This window comes from Cupressus sempervirens, chromosome 10, assembly GCF_028749045.1.
Source record: "Cupressus sempervirens isolate cs-2001-9-10 chromosome 10, ASM2874904v1, whole genome shotgun sequence".
In the NCBI taxonomy this organism is placed as follows: Eukaryota; Viridiplantae; Streptophyta; class Pinopsida; order Cupressales; family Cupressaceae; genus Cupressus; species Cupressus sempervirens.
In genome coordinates this window covers 537,459,755-537,482,385 of record NC_143127.1, presented here as the reverse complement: position 1 = coordinate 537,482,385, position 22,631 = coordinate 537,459,755, and the positions used below count along the sequence as shown (strand labels likewise).

General features: G+C 38.5%; 1 protein-coding gene and 1 pseudogene across 2 annotated transcripts in view; one reads left to right on the top strand and one right to left on the bottom strand.

Annotated features, from left to right (window-relative positions):
• LOC149535017 (putative rhamnogalacturonate lyase B) overlaps positions 1 to 22,631 on the bottom strand; it is a 193,134-nt gene that overhangs the window by 76,309 nt on the left and 94,194 nt on the right. The gene's annotated exons all lie outside the window — the stretch shown is intronic.
• Positions 20,817 to 20,935, top strand: LOC149535018 (5S ribosomal RNA; annotated as a pseudogene).

Below are 22,631 nucleotides of genomic sequence, written 5' to 3'. Positions count from 1 at the left end.
ACATAGCACAAACTAGTAATTACCCTAATTACCTCATCACAGCATAGGGTTCGTCTAATACTAGGGCTTCACCGTGAAACCAGCTCATCATGAATAAAACAAATTCAATATCATCACAACATGAAAATTCACCCCTGATATCAAGTCCAAGATTTCCAACTCTCAATATTCCTTCTACAAGCAAACCAAAGTCTAACTATTTGATGCAATTATGATTAAATTCCTTTAGCTCAATTTTTTGCTTCTCTTTCCTCTTCGTAGACACACTGACATTACGAAGAGTTGGCTTAGGTGCTAATAACTGTTCACGATTTTTTTTGCTCAAGCGCCTTGCAAATTCGCAAGTTTTTTCTTCATGCTACAATGCCAAATGATTCAGAAATTTGCCTCTTAAAGCCACTAGCAACCATAATCAAAATTTCCACCTGAATTGATTCTTGCTAACCCAATTATTGTACTTCACACATTAATCAATCAAAGAATATTGTCATCATTAATACTTAATCCCATTTGTTAGTAACAACCTAGTTGAAACTAGTACCCTTTAGAACAAGGGAGATGTAAGATTTGACTTGTTAGTACTCACCCTGATCCAAGGCTCTTGACACAGTTGTCAATAGAGCTAGTATTGAGATCTAGTATCACTGAACCTTCTACACTGTTTGATTTCTTTCTCCAATTCATGAACTCCTTTTGAGCAAAACTAGATCCTACAACATGATTATCACACCCAATAACTACTTGAACACTACTAGATCTGCATGATTTAGCATAATGACCAATCTGCCCACACTTGAAACAATCAACATTTTTTTTGCCAAATTTGACCAATTCAACTTTAGCTCTTCATTGACTAGTCTTATGACCAAATTGTGACACACATGACAATGCCAATTGAAATCATTGTTCATTGCATTCCTCTTTTTCTGGTTTGAAACTTGACTCTTGCATTGACTTGCTTTGTGGCCAATCTTATGACATCCTTGTTCCTTTCTCATCCTACAATCAACTGCATTATGACCAAAATCCTTTCAAATATAACAACCACCATTGAAAGATAAATTCCTTTGAGAATTGGGTGTTCTTACTAGAGGCTTTTCTCTAGACGTGTTCTAATTTTTTACCTCACTTGTCACTCCAATCTTTGCATCTTCTTCAGTTATCTTCTCTTTGTCTTAATTTGAACATTCATCGATAAACCCTAGACCTTCTTGTGTTCTTTCTAAATGCATAGTAATTGATCTAAGATAATACTGCTTTCACGTGTCTTATTTCTAATCTCAACTTTTCAACTCCAATTCCTCATTTTGTTTTGAACTCTTTCTAATAATTCCCTTCGAATTTTCTTTAATCTCTTTCCATTCTTCTATTGCCATTTTTAGTTCAACTTTTCCTAACCAGGCACTTTTAGACTTGTATTTCAATCCATGTTTGATAAAATCTTTCCTTTGAGCCTTTTCATCCAACTTCCTCTCAAAATTAACTATCTTCTATTTTACTTTCTAATCCAGATTTGTACCATTGTCTTTTGATTGTTTCAATTCTCTTAATTCTTAATCTAGATATGCAACTTTGTTCTTTGATTCCTTCAATTATTAACTAAACTCCTTGTGCACTGCTTTGAACCTCTTAATCTGATCTCTTAATTTCACAATGCAAGCATTTGCTTCCTTTGGGTTTTCTTTCAGCTCCTCATTTTCAGATTTAGTACCTTCAATATCACTCATTGTGATCTGTCATGAAAAAGAACCCCTGTTAGGGTGACACGGTTAAGGTGATTACTACAAAGGGTCACTATCGGTTTTTCTCACTACTAGCCAGGCCAACCATCATTATACACTTGAGATATTAAAATGAGGTATGAACTGATAGAGTTTGCATCTAAATATGTATGAATAGTTAAATAGTTAAGATTAATCACCACTAGAAGATGCAATTATTTAATCCACTTCTATTGGTATGTAAGCCTCCTTTTGATCTTCAAACAATTGCATAAAATATTCCTGCTCGCATACACCACCGTCACAATTCGCACTATCCTTTGCATATGACACACTCATACATCTCAGATACAAAAGATTTTTATTTTTATAGGTATTTGCTCACACATTTATATGCCCACATCACGTGTGTGTGATGGCCCCAAAGAAAAAGATATTACAATTACATTTAATGCATAACATCAATCCTCAATCTAGGATGTACATATCAACACAATACAACATGTCCCATAGGTAGGTCATACTTCAAATAATACGATGGTTATTACAATTTCCGAGAATATGTGAATTTTGGAACCAAGTCCAAAGGATGGACGATGAAATGATGAGGATCACTTGAGGATGAATCTTGACAAAAACTGATGTAGCCACTAAACCCAAACCATCTAATGAGCTAGACCACTATCCAAATATTTGAAATACCTAGAGAAGCATTGTAGCCATAGAAATTACTAGAAACAGATAGGGCATTCCATGCATTATTGAACACCGAAAGTATACAAGTGGACCAAAAACATATAAGCCATGAGTAGACCGTTGTATACTTGCCTTTTTTACCAAAAATGTTCATATTGAATCAGTTTTGTATATGACCGAAACCCTTGTTGAATAACTGATAGCCAACAGGTATATATCCAAAACTACAAACAACCAACCGATATAGCAAGATTGTCAATATGGATGTTTTGACATCAATGACAATCAATGCCAACAACAACTCAATGCGTCTAACATATAAAACATTCACAACTTCCACAAAGGTAAAACAATTCTCTAATGGCACTTGATTTGTTAACTAGGAGGGGTATTTTATGCAATAGTCATCACATTGATTTATTCTATGAAAAACAATGTAGATCTTGCAAATATAATGAGAGCAAAACATTCATTGCAAAATGAAGAGAATTCATTTACCCTAGAAATAACCATGTTTGGGTGAAATTTCTGTCAAAATGCAAGCTATAATGCACTTAAAATCAACGATTTTATGACAACTGCAATCTTAAGCCATTTGGCCAAATAAGAGGACTAATTCTCTATTGAAATCAGTCCTGAAGAACACTCTTCACAACTTCCCACTTCATAATAAAAGTTCATGTTTCTCATCTTTGTTTATAGACTACAACATCCATACAACCCCATAAGGAACACTAGAAGTTGATAGGAGGATTTTCAAGTATCCTAGATAAATACAAACTGTTTGCTATAGCCACAACAAATCTTTCATTTGTGGAGGCACAATGAAGTGTTCTTTCTAAAAAAAACATTTTCACTACTTTGTACAAGTGAGTTTGTGACTTCAGCACTCTTATTTCTATCCTTATTCAGGGACTGGTAACTTTTGCATAGATACATACATAAAATTATAAAGTGTTTCAAGAGGATTCCAAATATGAGACTAGTTGTGCACTCCTTTGAGTCATCATCACTTTGACATAGAGTTGCCAGCAAACCAGATCCATTTTTATATCAAAGCTCTTAAATATGTTGCAAAAAGACATTTATATTAATGCATTATAACATTTGGATCGACGTTGATCTAGAACACGTTTTGGTTTGAATCAGCGTGAATATGTACAACCATGGAACATCACTATTCATAATGTTTCCAAAATTGTTGCTAGTTCCAGCTTTCTTGGATAGCATCAATCTTTTTCAAATGAATTTAGTGATTGGCAATGTGGTCACGGAATTAACACAAGTCCATTGTGCTTTCTAGGAGTGATTTTTCCATTTCAAGTGCATTCCACAATTCTTGAAGAAATAATCTATTTTTAAATGTATCAAACTTTAGTTAGATTGAACTTTAACAAGCTTCAAGGTAGGTATGGAATTTGACCATTACCCCTACTTTGTAATAACCTAGCTTATTCCTTGTTTCAAGCTATTTTTTTATCTATTTACACATCTTAGAAACTAACAGCACTTTCCTAACTCCAATTTATTGTTTGTGTAGCATTTCAAGTATTCTTTGTATTGTACACCATTTTACATTTTTCCACAATGTTTGCAGCTCATGGAATGAAGATGTTTAAATTGTTGCAAAGAAAGCTAGTAAAGCAACAAATTAACAAAAATTATTAACTCACATAATAACTCTTCCTTCCAAGGAACTAGAAATATTGAGCATTACAATATTTATTGTCACAGAAAACCAATTTAAAAGTTTTGTATTACTACCACCTAGTCTATGCAGCTCTGTCCAATTCTTCACACATAACTTTGCAGCTTCAGTGGAGTGCACACATAGGCTCTCATGCAATAAAGTCTTCCAACTTTGAACCAAACATAGATGCTTTGAACATGTTTGCATTGATGTGTTAAGTATTTAATGTGATTTCTGTATGTCGTTCACTGATGGTGATTACACTCATAGAAGCAAGATGTAGACGTCACACATGTTCCGCTCCAAATCTTCCTCAGCATGTGCTCCTATCACCATGTTCAAGATAATGTTTTCACCACTCAAATATGATTTGTGTCCTTAGTCCTCTTTGATCACCCATTATCTCTCTCTTAGTTGCTACTCATGCCATTCAAAATTCCCTTTGTGCCTTACAGTCATCAATTCACTCTACTCATTGTAGATATATGCGAGCATATATGCTATCATGCGTCCAAACTCCTACTATGAATCTACAATTACATATCTATTAACATTCCCATGAATTAGTGCTTAATTCTACTTGCCTTCCTCCTTAACATTGATTCACAACGAGCTCTAAGACCATTCCAAAAATGGCGTCAAAGCTATTAGCTACAAGGGGTATGTGTCCCTTAAGCTGTCATGTCCCCTTTCTAGCAACATGATTCTTACAGTAGATTTTCCTATCATTGACTCTCTAGGCAAATGATTTTGGAGAGAGAGTCATCCTGTTGACCAGATGATTGTATATTGCTCTCGGAAGAGTTATAATTGAGCCTACATCCATTAAGTAGGGCCTACATGTTCTAATTTTGAATTGAGATTGCACTTTTAATTTTATAAAGTTATTTAATAATAAAGTGCATTATAATAATAAGATTTTATAAAAGATGCTTCTAGAAGTTCCTAGTGACTTCTTAGAAAGGTGAATAAATGTAGGGCGGGAGGCATCCATTTGGACAAGCGGTTTTGTGGATTCGACTTCTATTCCAGTTGGAGCAATTTGTAGTCATTTGGTCTGCAAATTCTCAAATTATCTTTGGGAACGAAAACTCCCATTGATAAGCAATTTTGAGGGTGTGGAATATCACCTGAATTATTGCAAATTGGAGGTGATATTACAGTCACTTCATCAGGGCAGAAAACTGTGGCCTAAGGCCAATTTTGAGGTTCATTGATCATTGGAGGATTAGCTAGAGTGGAATTAATTGCCATCTACACAAATTATTGCAGAACTGGAGAAACTCGAAAGGAAGCTGGAAGCACATTTGTGGTTATAAATCCCTCATGCCTGGTCGGAATTGCATGCGATCTAGTGCATTGTCTTCCTTGAACCCAAGCGGCTCAGTCCACACCAGATTTGGCACTAAGTTTGAAGGTTGCAATTTATATTAAAAAATCGCATTAAGCCGTACAGAGCAGCAGTGTGGGTAGGCTGTAGAGGGGCAGACCAGGAACAGATCAGAGACCATTATTCAGTCCACCGTATCAACATTGAATCGTAGGGACTTAGCACTAGGTCTGGAGTTCATCATCTTCTTGCAGAATCAGTAGGCAAAATTCAGGGGTCATTCAGTGCAATTTCTGATAATTCATATAGGGACTGAACTCACATTTGTACTCATTACTTCACACTCCATTGGAATTGGAGTTCTTGCATTGAAGGGGTTATATATTAACCCTAGGCGGTTCAGAACATACATTTTAAGCATCCAATACCAAGCAGGATTATTTAATAACAGTGCCATACATGACAGGTCCATACTAGGGCTCGAGTCACAAATTTGCTCATATCTTTCCAAATATTCAGAGGTTTATTTAATACTTTTAAAGGACTACCAAGCAACCCTAGGCGTCCCTATTTCGGGTGATTTCAGCTGTCATTACTGTGCATAATTTTCAGTACAGGTGCCATACAGTACAACCTGTATCAGGAGATTGCATAGCAGGGTGCGGGAGTGTAAATTTCAAAGTGCAGGATTACCAACAGCACTTCATACATGTGAGGCACGATTTTCAGGTTCTTGATATTAATTTGGTTGCAAAAATTAAGTAAAAATTATAGATGTCCAGTTCTCATTATTGCAGTCCAGTTTGTGTCTAAATCAGATGTTATTATTCATTAGCTTCAATTGGACTGTTATACAATTTCGTGAAAGCTAGCCATTACCATAAGCACTTATATTAGAAATTGTAACAGTTCAATCAGATCTCCTAAATTTTGTTGGTACTGTTATTATTATTCATTGCATTTGTTACTTCCATCTTATTTGGTGAATTTGATTGAGACATTACATTCTCACCCATTTAACGGTTGCACACCAAGTGTTTGACGAATTGCCACAGTTCAGTATTGAGTTTTTAGTGGCCTTTATAGTAAGGGTCATTACAGTGGTATTAGAGCGGTTTTCTTGCCATCCTGTGGGGTGAGAACTAAATTACATGAGTGATCATCACTCTACTTTACACAGAATGGACAGGTATAGTACAAAGTCTCAGAGGACACAATCTTGGACAATTGATAGACACAATATCCAGAGTCGGAATAGTAGAAAGGATGGTTATTTAGACATTCAAGATGAACTTAGGAAAATAAGCCATAACATGTCTAAACCGTTGGTTAAGCACCACCGTATAATGAATGGCATGCTGTCTGACCCAGCTAAGGTGGATAGGTTGACTAGATTTCTATTTGGCAGATCTTCTCGCAAAGCACCGACTGATACAGTGAGGGATGTTACCAGAAACCTTAATGAGGAATTCGAGAAACAAGCTTGCAACCAGGCAGAGGTTTCAGTTCAGCCACAGGACAAGGTGGTGAAGGATATTATGCTGATGGATAGTAACTGTCAACTTGATACTCAAGTTGATATAGTTGTATACAGGTCGCCAAAGGGTGATGTCTCAGGTACTTAGGATGGTTTGGTTCCAACAGGCAGTGACTACAGCGTAGTGGGTTCAGATGATGATTATGAGGATGTTGTTGTGCATGATGGTGAGATACCTAGTAGAGATGAGCAGACATTGAGCATTCATGACTTTGCTGAGAGAGAGTACCGGGCACAGTTAGATGCTTTGTCACATGAGGTTGAGGCTAGTAGTACTTCACATGATTTGTCTAGCCAGCTGAAGGTGAGCGAAGACAGTATTGTGACTTCATTATCTCATCATGACAGGATGCGAGATATGATAGAGGATCACATCCGAATGATTCAGTTACGGGTAGACATAAGGGAGTTCAGGCAAAGTCTTCTTGTGTTGACTTACAGGTGATTAGGCAAGGAATGGGAACGATGAAGTTGAGTTATTTACATCTTCTATCAGATCATGACCATCTTCTTAGCCTTTTCGGAGACTATTCAGATGCCTTGAGGAGGAAGGAGGAGGAAGTGGACAGGCTTTCTCGCGAGCTTGAGGATACTCGAGCTTCTTTGGTGAATACTCCATTGGCATTACAGGACTGGGAGAGACATGGGGATAAGCATGGCATGGAGTTGAGTTTAGTTTCATCTTGCACTCCTCATACTCAGCTTTCTGTGGCACGTAAATCATATGTGTTCGTTGATAATGTTGTGAGTTCATCTTGCATTCACATCCAGGATACAGGGACAATATCAGACAGGTATGTGGAGTTAGTTGGTACTAGTCATATTACTCAGGTGAGGAGTTTGCTTGAGTTACCAGCTGATTCTAGTTTACGGATATGGACTCGAGATTGTTATATTGGCATTTGGGATTCAGTTGACTGGAGATCATTAGCACTTTTTGGTAGCAATGATTGTTTGGATGCTATCATGGATTTGATTAGTAGATTGCACGGTGTTGTCTTTCCTTGTGCCAGTAACTTGTCTGATGTTGGTATTAGTTTTTATTCACCAGTGTTGGGCATTGTTCATATATCCAGTTGACCATTATTGCTAGAATGTGTTGATAATCTTTCATATTTTGCAGTGTGTACAGATGAGTCCCAGGATCATATTGGCATTGATGATATCCAGGAGGATGCAATGGGCAGTTTTGAAGACTTAGTTTCCTTGGCAGTTCCTTTTGGTACAAAGGGGTTGGACAGCAGTGCTACAGATTTTGATACTCCATATGTTGACATGAGCTTTGGAGTTGATTCGCAGGATATGGTTGGTAATACTCTAGAGATCAGTAACTTTGAGGATACTCCTTTAGACAGTGCGTCAGAGGAGGTTTGTAGGAGACAGTCTAGCCAGTGCCATCATGTGTCTAGTCAGTTGAGAGTTAGTGATCGAGACATCTCTATCGCTTGCCAGCATTTCGACGCTACTCGTCAGTTGTTAGCAGTTTATGGATGAAGTTCTCCTACTAGTGATGAGCAAGGAGGCAGTTATCTTTCCTTGATAGAGATCCACTCTTTATGGGAGGCTATTTGGATTCTGAGACAAAATTATATGCAGTTGGTAGCCGACAGAGACTATCTTATGGAGTGGGGGAGTACAGCATACGATGCATTATTGGCCAAGGAAGTTGAGGTGAGTGAGCTTACTCAGCAGCTCGAGGTGACTTCTGAGATTCTTGAGAATACACAGTTGACTTTCGAGGAGTCACAATTTCATTTGGCTAAGGTGACTGTGGAGTTAGAGCGACTGCAATCTTTACCAGATTCTGTACAGTCACAAACTGTGGTGTCTGGTGATTCGAGGATGTCCATGGTCGAGATTGTTAGAGACAATTGAGATGGGGATGCATCCATCCTTGATACTAACATTGGCATATCGGGCTCTGTTGAGTTGGGTGTTGCAGCGGATTGTTGTGGTATGCCTGATATGGTGGTAGCCTTTAGTACTGATAGCACGGAGACTAGAGATGTGGTATCAAAGATCATGTGTGATGTTGGTGAGCTGGCAGTTGGCATGGTTCTTGCTAGTGATACTACTCCTTTGGCGATGTCTTCGGACGTAGTAGTCAGTTCCAGCTTGGTTAGTGATCGATTGCAGTTAGTTTCATCTAGATTACAGTCTGAGCCACTAATTGAGATTGGCGCATTCTATTGGCATTACACTGTGAGGTATGCTCATCAATTTACCTTTGATGACCATTTTGATGAGATGATGATACGGAGATGTACTTTGGTTCCAAGTGCTTGTCATCACTATCCATGTGCTATGATATCCAATAATTGCCCAAATCTCTCTTCTTTCGGATCCCTAGCATTCATGTTACCCATGTTATCAACAAACTGTTCAGCTGCTAGAAACTGCTCTTCCAATTTTCTTCTTCTTGACCTGCGTTCAAATATGCTGTAATTCTTAAATTGTAAGAATTAGTCAAGGGCTGAACACTCAAATCGGTCATTTTATCTCTCAACTAATTGTAATATTGATAATTTTACCCACAAGGTTGGCAAGAGTTACTGCTCTGATCCCACTGTAATAACCCAGCTTATTCCCTATTCTAGGCTACTATTTCTATATGTCTGTACATCTCAGAAACTAGCAGTGGTTTGTTAACTCCAGTTTATTGTTTGTGTAACATTCCAAGTATCTTTTGTGTTGTACACCCTTCATGTTTTATCCTAAATGATTGCAGATCATGGAGTGAAAATGTTTAAGATGTTGAAGAGAAAGATAGTAAAGCAACAACAAATTAACACAAAATATTAAATCACATAACTCTTCCTTCCAAGGAACTACAAGTACTGAGCATTACAATAGTTATTGTCACAGATAAAACAACCAAAAAACTTAGTGTTACTGCCGCTTGGTCTATGCAGCTCCATCCAATTCTTCACACACAGTTCTGCAGCTTCGGCGGAGTGCACACAGAGGCTCTCACGCTGTAAAGTCTTCCAACTTCAAACCAAATGTAGCTGCTCTGAACATGTTCCCTTTGATACACTAAGTATTTATGTGATTTGTGTATATTGTCCTATGATGGTGATCACACTCATGGAAGCAAGATGATGTAGAGATCACACCTGTTCCACTCCAGTTCTTGCTTAGTGTGTGCTCCTATGACCATGTTTAAGATAGGGAATATAAATATAGGGAATATATAAAATACATTGGGAAATTTGCATACATACATTACATTCATATGAAGACATGGATAAATCATGCCATTTAAACATCATAGAACCTGAACATACAACATTTCAATTTTCAAACTCAATGCTCAATATGCTATAATGCATTCATAATTTGGAATTATTGTCAATGTGCATGTAAAATTAATATAATAACATAAAAATTTGAAATATACCCAAGAACATAATTCAGAATTCATTTTCAATAGCAACAAGAACAATAACCCACCTTCGAAATTGAAACACACAACTATCATTTAATTATGAAACTACACTTCCAATTCATTGTGATCATGACATAGGTTTGTTACAATTAGACGGTATCTTGATGCAACTTTTAATATTCACCATATTATCCACAAAGAACCCAGATCAACCCAAGACCAACCAAGCAGTGATGTATTGCCAGAAAATGACATAATGATGCATGTTATAGGTCTATAATGAACTTTTTAGACTTTCCCAACACCTTGCAAACAGTTTGTGATATAATTCTGAGCGTGTAGCGTGACTGTAACAGCAATGTTAATTCCATGATTCTTAACATAATGTTGTCAAATACTAATCAAAGGGCCCCAAATAGCAGGAATTAACTACCAAACACTAATAAGCATGTTAGGGTGAACTTGGAAGGAGGCGCCCACTTTAAAATTATAAAGGAAAATGCTTTATAAAAGAAAACTATCTTATAGGTGTTGATGTCGTCTATAAAATCAGGGATGCCCATCCGTCCTTGGGACTTCCAAGGCATCCCAACCGTCCCCGAGATATATGGATGTCCCCAAAAAAAATTCCACAAGTCCCCAAGTTTCAAGGACGTTTCTTGGGAATTTTCAGAAAAGGGGGATAGGGTGGGGACGTCCCGTAGCTGTCCCCAAGTCTCCAAAATGTTTTCAATATAGGGACGATGGTTTTTAGGCCAGGGACATGTCCTTGGGTTTCACAAGTTTGAAGTGAATAATGAAGATAACAATCCAAATTTAATTGCAACAGAGGAGCAAAAAGTCATAACTATTGAATTATCTGTCAGGGTCACTTCTTGATGTTGCATGTGGTAGGTGCACAGATGGTGTATGAATGACCACTGTAAAAAGCTTGTGTTTAATATCCGCAACTGGTTATAACTTCATCAAATAGAAAATTCTTTTAAAATTTAGTTGTTTGACATTTCCTCGAACACTTTGCAAGCAAGCTCTGATACCAATGTAATATCCCTTGCCCAAACTAGCTGATTTTAGCTCAAGGACTATTGACAAACACTTTTATGTTGCCTTTCTCTTTTCTGAATTTTTTTGTGTTTTAGATTGTTTGATATAGTTTGAATGATGCTAAGAAATTTAGAAGGTTCGCAAATGATATTACAATACCTCTGACAATGAGCTAATATGCAAGTGCAGTTCTTTTTGGTATTTTTAATGCATATACATGGAAACTAGATATGGAATGCATACCTACAGCGAACTGACATTTTGACAAACAATTGACATACAACTATTATGCTGATCATATATGCTATTAAATGGACATTTCGTCAAACAAATGGTATGCAACATATATCTCCTTTATTGAATTGATTCTCATGCACAATGTTGCTATGAATTTGCCAAGACAAATGGGCTTACAATAATGACTACAACAATGCCAAATCTGATTCTGAATTATCACTTACAATAGCAAAATTATATGCCTAACATTACAATGTTAACTACTAATAGTTGCAAGAGGAACCTGATAATAGTGATGCCCAGGGATGGAGATGAAAGTTGCAATCGAAATCAAGCATAAATACTGTAGCGCGGCACTGTTCATGTGTACTATAGCAGCAAGGAAAAAAAATGATTACTAATGGCTGCCAAAGATGAATCTTCAAATCTGCACTCATTAGTCCTTCACTATTCTTCAAACTCTTTGGTTATTCCTTTACTTCAAACACAAATAGAACTCCAGAATGAAGCTCTCCTGAATGCCAAATTCAATGGATATTTAACCACCTCAAATGGTTGCAACACTGAAGAATTGACGCTCTCCAATGGCTAACTGAAATCAGAAACCCTTAGTTTCTTCTCCCAAGTTTATATCAAATGCAATTGACAATAATTAGATGCTTAACAATGAAACTCTTGCCTCTATTTATTCTTTTCCTTCACCCTTCTAGAAGGAAATAAAATATTATTTAATTGCACTCTCTAGAAGCTTCCCCCTTTCCAATACAATTATTACTAGTGCTTGTAGAAAATGCACTCTCATGAAGCTTCCCACTTTCCAATACAATAATTAGTTGTGCTTCTAGAAAATTAAATTAATACAAAGTCACCTTTTGTTTACCGTACTGGTAAATTAATCAACGCATACAGACAATGATCATGAACAGCAAAATTATATTCGCATATGCCAGACATACATTATGCTTCACAATATCAGTAATAGTAGATGATAGATGATTTACAATGATCCCAGACGGGATATAAATACTATCCGCCAAACCTTCCCAGAGGAGTCCGTCGGCCACAAACATTATGTCCGCTACAAACTATTTACCCGTCGGCTACAAAATACAAAACACCGACGACAATCATTCTGTCGGCTACAAAAACACCGCCGGGACCATCCAGTCGGCTGACACCATCCCCCCCAAAAAGGAAAGTTGTCTCCGGACGACAATTACAAAATATCTGAGACAAATTAACAAACAAAATACATTAACGGACTAACTATAACAAAAAAAATCTGCTCTTGTCACATCACTTTCAGCTTCATCCCGTTGCATTTGTAGCCTCTGCTAACACAATACTGTCTTCTCAAGCTAACCTTGATAGCCACCCACGCTACTTTCTCTGTTTCCAACTCCTGGGTACCCCGAGCCAAGTGTCGCTGCACTGCCTCCAGCTCGACGATCAGCTCCTCCCGAGCTCTCTACGCATCCACCAAGACAGCCTCATAGCCAACACCTACTCCAAGTGCCTCTGGTACACAACACTCTATGCCTGCAGTAGCTCCAGGTCTTCATCAACTAGTCAGAGTCCCACGACTGATATCTGCAATGACTGGGGGTCCAAGGGGCAACACCCCCGACGGGGTCGAGGGGCAGCGCCAAGACCAAATTAGCACTTCGAAACCTACACAAAACTGCACATAACACACCATTTCTGTCATTTTCTGTCGATTCTGCACTCTTTCTAGTAACCATTGCTGCTTCCCCTTCCGTTCGGCATCGTCTGCTACTCATTCCGAACAACTTGAATCTATCGTTGTTTTTTTTTTTTATTAATTAATAGCTCCTCACTTCTGACTGCTTCCATGGCTTCCAGGCTTACACACACCTCTTTCCCTCTCCTGTATTCCAATCCTCCAACTAAAATTTTCCAGTCCGCCACACACCTTTCCCACTGCTGATTCAAACCTTCACCCAAAGCCAAAGCTGCCGCTTGCTAGATTGACAACATGCACATGCTCCCTTCTAGCGTGCATTCTCTATCCATATCAAACCGTCGCTCGAGCCGAAAAATCTGTTGGAATAATAAACGCCAATCCTTCAACCTCCAAAAAAAAACCTCCTTCCCAGAAAATACAGTTGCTTATCTCAACCCCCCACTGCAAACTGCCATCCGGCACCACAAAAAAAACATAAACCATAACACTGCGGGAGATTGCTTAACACTGGTGGGAGACTGTTTTATAGGCGGCAAAAATATTGAAAAAGAAGCCCACAGAAATGAGAAACCCGCGAGGTCGCAACAAGGCCAGGCACCTCCCGCGGAAGAGGTCCGTGGAACACCTCCCGCGGAAGAGGTGCCCGCGGGGCACCTCCCGCCGAGGAGGTCCGCGGAACACCACCCGCGGGGCACCTCCCGCGGAAGAGGTCTGCAGAACACCTCCTGCGAATAGGTGCCCGCGGGGCACCTCCCGCATAGGAGGTCTGCAGAACACCTCCCGCGGCCAGGTGCCTACAGGGCACCTCCCGTGGAGGCCTTTTTTTTTTCAATTTTTTCAATTTTTTCTTTTTTCTTTTTTTCTCTTTTTTTTTCCATTTTTTTTTTCCATTTTTTTTTCTTTTTTTTTTCTTTTTTCTTTTTTAGACAAAAATAAAATAAAATAGAAAGACAACACCTCAATTTTGCCTCCAGGCATCGCCATTCTGCAACGACGACGGAGTTAGCTAGCCATTCTGTGACAGCGACAGAGTCTTCCTGGCACCATATAGTTGCAATTTAAATCCGTTGACTACCGGAGGCACCTCTTGCTCGTCCAACGTCTCCAATTTTATCACCCGATTGTCGTTGACCTCCTGGGTCTGATTTGGTCCAACCCATCTTGCCTTAAACCTTTCCTGTTTCATTTCATCCCGACCGTCGTACTTGAGTACCAACTGCCCCAGCTGAAACTTACTAAGTTTGTCATGCCACGCCTTATGTCTGTTCTGTGTTACCTCCATTACCCACTGTGCGGTTGTCGCACATCTAGCTTATTTCCTTGTTGTCGGTACCCTTTAAGTAATTTTATGGTGCAATGCGTTCTTTTCCTCCTGTGCAGTTCGTTCACCGTGTACCGAATGGTGGGATCTTTCTTTTTTCTGGATCTATATTGTATGTCCTTCCCTTCTTCAGCCGTAACCTCCTTTGCATCATCTGCTTCTCTGTATTCCTCTGGACACTCATTTTCCTCCTTTTTCTCACCTTCATCGGTCCTTAGCATATTACAACTCGAAAAAGAGTTCGTAGTCTTCTATTTGCCAATGGTAAAGGCCATTCATCGAGTCTAGGTCGTCGTCATTCGATCCTCCGTCTAGTCTCAATATTCCTTCTTCGTCTGGTTCCATTCTCTTCTTTCCTTCATCATCACTTTCGTCGTCACTTTCTAAATCTGACGATGCTGCCTCCTCGCCGAACATTTGTGTGTGCAGGTCAATTATGAATCTTTTGCCTCCGCCCTCCATTGATAGGGTATTTTGTTTCCAATCATGTTTTACTTTTGCTTGCAACAACCAATCTCGTCCCAGAATGGCATCATATCCTTTTCTTTTCAATGGAATAACCACAAAATCCAATAAAAATGGTTGCGTACCAATGGTTACCGGTTGCGCCCTCAAGGTTTGATCCCGTTCTGGTCCGCCGTGAGCAACTAGAATGTAGGTGGCCACAGCATCGGCTTTCCCAACTTCTTCCAGGTATCCTCCGATAAGACATTTACGCCGGACCCTCCATCAACAATTGTCTCTGTCAAAACATTTCCCAAAATCTCCATCTCGATGACCGTTGGATGCCGTCCGGATGTGAGTGCCAGCAGCATTGGGTCTGTTGTCATCACTTCCCTACTGTCCCTTCCTGTGTCCTCCGTTGCTTTCGAAAACGGTGTATGATTCAGAATGGCCGTCTGTAACTGGGGCATTGTGAGAAGGTCACTTATCTTAACTGGTATCTCCGTTTGTAAGATCTGTCGTACAATGTTTTGTTCTGCGAAGTTCTTTGCCAAGGTGTCGGTGATGTCCTTCAACTGAGATGTCCTTGCTGACGATGCCTTTCCAATTTCTGCCTGCATTTCTCCCAATTTTCCTTTTTCCTCCGCTTGCCTCTTTGTAATTGCCAGAACCTCCTCTACATTCGTGCCGACAGTGATCAAGTTTACTCCAGCCTTTGGACACTTGGAATCTTCGTGATTGCCGGGTCCGCACCATCTGCATAATAATTTTGGTATGTTTGCCGCTGTACAATCCCGCACAAAATGACCCCACAAATTACATGCTCGGCATTGAATGATCGGCCGTCCATTTGCATCATACTAGGTTCGACTTCGGCTCTCATTATTATTGTTATTGTTCGCATTGTTGTTATTTTGCCGTCTGTTATTATTCATGTATCCTCCGGATGTAGCACCGGCGGTATTCGTGTTTCCGCTACTACCCGACAGGGAAGCCTCCTGTGTAAGAAACACATGCGGAGATCCTCTTGTCTTCATGTTAAAGGGGCACTCTTTTGTGGAATGGTCTATGATCTGACAAATGTCACAAAATTGGTTCTTCGGACACGATCCTTTAGTATGATCGTCAGTCTTACACTCCGTGCACCATAGTTCATTGCCTTTTGGCTCCTTCTGCATGTTTTAAAACTCCATCATGCGAACCATATCTTTCTGTAGGGCACGAACCTTCTTGCTGTTGCCTTCGTCGTCGCTGCTATCATCTCTGGCAGGCTCGTCGTCATCAAAATCAGAGGAGCTAGTTTCTTCTTCGTCTTCTGCTCACTTTCAAGGTTCAGTGCTCTGTTATACGTGTCCACATATGACGACGGTGGCACAATTTTCATTTTCCTCCATAATTTCGAGCGTAGGCCGTTCACGAACCATCTTTTCCTCAATCCATCCACCGGCTTGCTTTCCATTTTGTTTATTAAGTCTTTTAATCTCCTAGCATAGACGCGAACAGTTTCGTGCTTCCCCTGTTTGGTATTGAAAATCTCTGCTACGATTTCATTATCATCCCGCAAGAGTTTAAATTCCGCCAGGAACTCCTTTTGAATGTTATCCCAGCTATTTAGCTTTTGTGGATCCGTATCCGAAAACCAATCAATTGCCACACCCCGTAGGGTTGCCGAAAATTGCTTGACCCATTCATTGGCATCTGTGATTCCATTTGCCCGCCAGATCGTCTCACATGTCTTACAATGTCGGATGGGGTCGGCTGTACCATCGCCCTCAAGCTTCGGCAGCTTTTCTTTGGGTCCCGCCATCACAACTGAATTTGGTAGAGAGGCGTTACTGGGTCCTGCAACACTAGCGTTGTTTACTCCAACACCGGAAGTCTGCACTCCCGTACCGGCAGTCTGCACTCCCACACTGGAGGTCTGCACTCCCGCACCGGAGGTCTGCACTCCTGCACCGACGGTCTGCACTTCCACACCGGAGGTCTGAACTCCCACACTGGAGGTCTGCACTCCCACACCGACAGTATGCATTCCCACACCGAAGGTCTGCACTTCCACACCGGAGGTCTGAATTCTCACACCGGAGGTCTGCACTCTCACACCAACGGTCTCAACAGCTGCAAACCTTGGAATAAGGATCTTCTGAAGTTGTCTCCCATGGAAGTGTATCCCAGACGAAGAGGTCACTCCACGCTCGTGCTCCCTCGGCACTCCGAGCCGTGCGAGGCGATGCTCTTCCATCTGAATTCTCTTCCTTGGGCGAACACAATTTCAAGAATGCCTCCTTTGCTTCTTCTACCAACTCCACCCGTTGTCGAGTCTCCTCCAGCAATTCCTCCGCGCTTCGGTTTCTTTCAGCAATCTTCTGGAATCTCCTCCGGCGCTCTGCCTGCTGTGCCAGAATTAAATTAGCTTGAGCTGCGCGAATGTCATCTTTATCCTTCACTGTGTTCTTATTTTTATTCAACAGATTCGACATTTAATTTCCATCCGCCTGTCTGCATACCAGGTCCATTAGGCAATGGCGCCAAATGTTTACCGTACTAGTAAATTAATCAATGCATACAGACAATGATCACGAACAGCAGAATTATATTCGCATATGCCAAACATACATTATGCTTCACAATATCAGTAATAGTAGATGATAGATGATATACAATGATCCTAGACGGGATATAAATACTATCCGCCAAACCTTCCTGGAGGAGTCCGTCGGCCACAAACATTATGTCTGCTACAAACTATTTACCCGTCTGCTACAAAATACAAAACACCGACGACAATCATTCTGATTGGATGGTCCCGGCAGTGTTTCTATAGCCGACGGAATGATTGTCGTCGGTGTTTTGTATTTTGTAGCCGACGGGTAAATAGTTTGTAGCGGACATAATGTTTGTGGCCGACGGACTCCTTCGGGAAGGTTCGGCGAATAGTATTTATATCTCGTCTGGGATCATTGTAAATCATCTATCATCTACTATTACTGATATTGTGAAGCATAATGTATGTCTGGCATATGCGAATATAATTCTGCTGTTCGTGATCATTGTCTGTATGCGTTGATTAATTTACCAGTACGGTAAACACCTTTAGATTTATTTATTTCTTTACTTTAATTTACTTTATGTCTCCGTATTTCTCCACTTAGCCTTCGGAGAATGAAAGGCTATGAACTCTACTGAGGGCCCAAAAGACGGGGAACATTACATTGTGATAGAGAAGAAAGTGGACTGTACACCAATTCCTATTGTGCAACAATGAGGACTAGTTCACATAACTTTGACTTGCAAAGAAAGTCTTCAAAGGGTATCAAAGATGCAAAATGTAAATTTTTATACCAACAATGTTTATTATTTTGCAAGTGATATTTTTCAAGTTTTTTTGCAAACTTCAAAAGAGAAATTCTTCCAATTTCAAAGCAACAACTTTTTCAAGATGTGAAGACATAATTCCAAATGAATGAAAAGTTAGTCATTTGATGCAATTGAGGTGGATTTCAATGAAAAAGTTCTTCGTTGTTGCAAGAAGATACTTTGTCACTTTGAGAAGACCAATACCTCTCTCTCTCTATGATGTGATACATTTTAATTTTCTATATTTGTAAATAGTGACTTTTGTCGCTTTTTGGTCAAAGTTAATAAATTGACCAATTTTGGGCAGAATTTGTGGAGTTCATAACCTCGTTCAATTTGTGCTACATTGAGTTACTAACTCAAAAGAGATAGTTAGCTAAGGAAACCTATAAAAAAATGCTTTGCAATGTAAAAAGGGGACTTTTTGCAAAAGAGAAACTCTGCACAATTTTGTAAAGAACTTTTATGTTAATAATTTGTACTTGAAGGTTTTTGAACTTGTATATTTTCAAAGAATAACCAAAAATCCATTTGATTCGCATGCCTTAGGTGTGTTTTCCAATTATTGTTATCAATTTCTCGTTTATTAAATTGATAATTCCATTGAGTACTTTTGATATATGTAAAGGATGAAATACAATCATACTCTGGTATCTTGGTTTGAATATATCTAGGTAGCATGTTTCTTCGTCAGAAATGTGCTTTCCTTCTTTCATCATTGTTGCATATCAAATTCACCCTCTATTGGAGCTCCTTTGTAATTGTTATCCTTTGTGCAATCCTACTTGGTTTTCATATGTCTATCAGTGGGGTTTCTTTTGTCCATCTTATTTAGATTTATGTTTTATCCTTTATGTACTTTCTCCTCTATGTACTTTTAGATTACAAGTACATGCAAATGAAAAATAACCCTCTCAACAAGGGAGCTGCCCCTCTCAAATGCAAGGGATTATTGCACTTAGATCATGATCCAATTGCAATCTCTCCAACTATCGGAACAATTGTCATTGCTCATAGGACGAGTAGGATAATTCAAAAGATAGCATTCTTAGTGACAAATCTACTTACCAACAATACTATTATTCCTACGAAATTAAATTCAAAATGATGTGTGTGTGTGTTTTGGACAAATTATGTGTATCAATATACCCCTTATGGCTCGTGACAAACTGCCTCTTCCAAAATTGCTTACCCTCAAGCAATTTAGATAGCTGGGGCATTACACTTACCTAAACTATAATAAGATCATCATTTGAAATTAAGGCCATACATCTGAAAATATGAAATACATGTACAAAAACACAAAGGATACAAATTAATGCATGAAGACACGAAGCATATACATTGATGCATGAAAATACAGAGTATACATATTGTTAGGTTCATCCTTATTTATTAAAAAAATAATGTTAAATGTGTCTTTCATAATTGATTATGATTTAGTTTGGTAAGAAGGCATCAAGAGGGCATTTGCCCAAGGCGTGTAACGTCCCACCATGATAACTCACCTCTTGGTCTACAAGAGGATGAAACATCCCACTATGAAAATTCCATCACCTCTTGGTCCACAAGAGGACAAAACGTTCCACTATGAAAATTCCATCCCTTGGAGAGGCCTACTTAGCTTGGGGGAGCCGGTAAACTGCAATTCTCTATCTTGTTTCCTCCATTCCATTTGATTGACCCCACATTTGAAACAATTTGTATGGAAACTTTGTAATGACAACCGATATAAGTAGTGTTTCAATTAATACATTAATTTCTTTGATATTTATTCATTTGGATTATGGATTAATATTGGTTGTACATTATAATTGATTATTCGTTATATTTATTCATTAATAATCCATTAATTAATTACATAGGCTAACTTATCAATTGCTTAATCAATTGTATATTGATAAAAGTTATATATATTTATATATTATCATTATCGGTTTATATATATATATATATCTGTTTGAAATATTATCTTATAATATCGATTTGTTTATAAGATTGCTCTATACTATTGCTCCTATGAAATTAAATTCAAATTGAAATATATAGATATTTTGGACAAATTTTATGTCTATCAACATATTCCTTGTGGCTTATGACATCCTTACCTTTCCTTGTTGTTTTGTTCCCCTCCCCAATATTTTTTGCCATCTCTATTTCCTCTATCTCGTGTGTGACCCTTAATGGTCACATCCCTTGGTCGAAGGCCACCATGGATGGATCAACCAATGCTTCTATTTGCATATGTAAGTGATGTTCATCTTATAACGTTATTGATATGTCATTATTACTATTAAAGGAGTATTATGAATGGAATCGATTACTTATATTGACTTGTAATCTTATTGTTGTGATCATGCCAGCATTAATGCACTGGATCCCATTAGAACTACGCAGTTAAGCACGCTTGGGCCGGAGTAGTACTAGGATGGGTGACCTCCCAAGAAGCCCCGATGTTGCACCCTTACATACTCCTATGGTCGTTGGTTAATCATCAATATGTTATCATAGTTGCATGCGGATAGGGGTACGGGGGTACAGGCACGACAATTTTTCAAAACAGGGGACAGGGGTATGGGTTTGTCAATTTTTTTTATTATAATTTTAATATTTTATAGAAAACCTGAAAATATGAGTCATGACATTTAGAGTTTTCAAGAACAGCGATATGTTTGCAGATGTGTAAGCTTTCACTATTTCAATTTCAGATTTGCAATATGTTTGAAACAATATATATGCTATATGAAAATAAAAAAATAAAATGTCCTATATGTTTTGAATATCAATGCATAACAGAGAACGAAGACTTTAAATATGAACAAGAAGATCATGAATCATTTAAAAACATATTGCAAATGATAAATATTAAACTTCTAACTTGAATAGTGAATAGTGATAAGGTTTAGCAGTTTACTATTCAGCATTAATCAATTGAGAACATTGTATCAAAGTTTCAAACTGATTCCATATTGAATTACGCTTCATAAATAGCAAGCTATTAACCAACAATAATATTGTATTGATTAATACTAATATTATATTGATTAATGATATTATTAATATTGATTAATGTGATTAAGTAAAGATAATAACAAAACTTTATATATATATATCTTTGGAATATATTTGTGTTATCAATTATGGCTCATGTCACGTACATCTAAGATAATTTTGAATTAGATGATTTAAATGAACCATACTTTATTCATTTTTAGCCTACATATTTGAAGAGATTGTTATTTTTAGATACAAGGGGAGTCGAGCCCAGCTAAGGAGAACCCCAAACAGTGATAAGGAGGTCTACCTAGGAGCAGCAAATTAAGAATGCTAGAAGCTGGTTGCTCTTCACAAGCGACATGATCAAGCATAATGAGTAGTGGTTCAGGATTTTTGTTTTCGGATGGAGCTGTTAAATATTGTATATCTTGCCCATCTGTTTTTGCAAAGAATTATGTGCACACTATGGTGCTATGTATGTTCTCTAGGGGTAATATGTGTGTGTGTACATGTACATATGTATGTACATGCATTTATGTATATACATCATAGGTTCGAGAATTGCCCTAAAATTGCCAGAATTGTCGATTTGGCAATTTGATTGATGCATGGCAATATTTCTGGAGCTGTTGAATCGAAACATTGATTTTTTGTCATGAATCGCACGAATCAGCCACGCGGGCAGCCAAAAGTGAAGACATTTTTTTAATAAAAACACATGTTATTTTAATATATATTTTTTCCTTTCCTCTTTGTTTTAACCCTAAAGGGCCTTCTAATTGTTTAGCATGAGTAGAAGAGAGGAAAAGTGAGAGAGAAGAAGAGAAAAGAAAAACCCTAGAGCATGTTCAAGCATTGGTAGACGCACACGCACACGCATAGATATAGTCCCTAGTGATGTTGTTCGTGAGCCCATCTTACATTCGAGGGCTATAGCTTAGCAATCCTTTAGGGCCTACCTCAGACGCCTTTCTAAAAGGTAGACTAGATACTCAGACACTGAGGCCACGGCTACGGCCGAGCTTGAGGATGATGATGAGGCTTGAGCTAGATCCTTGTTTTTTCATTTTGTTTATAGATATTGATAGACATACATTTCATGGATCTTCATCTTAGATTCTTACATACATTTATGATTTGATGTCTTATGGATATTCATCTTAC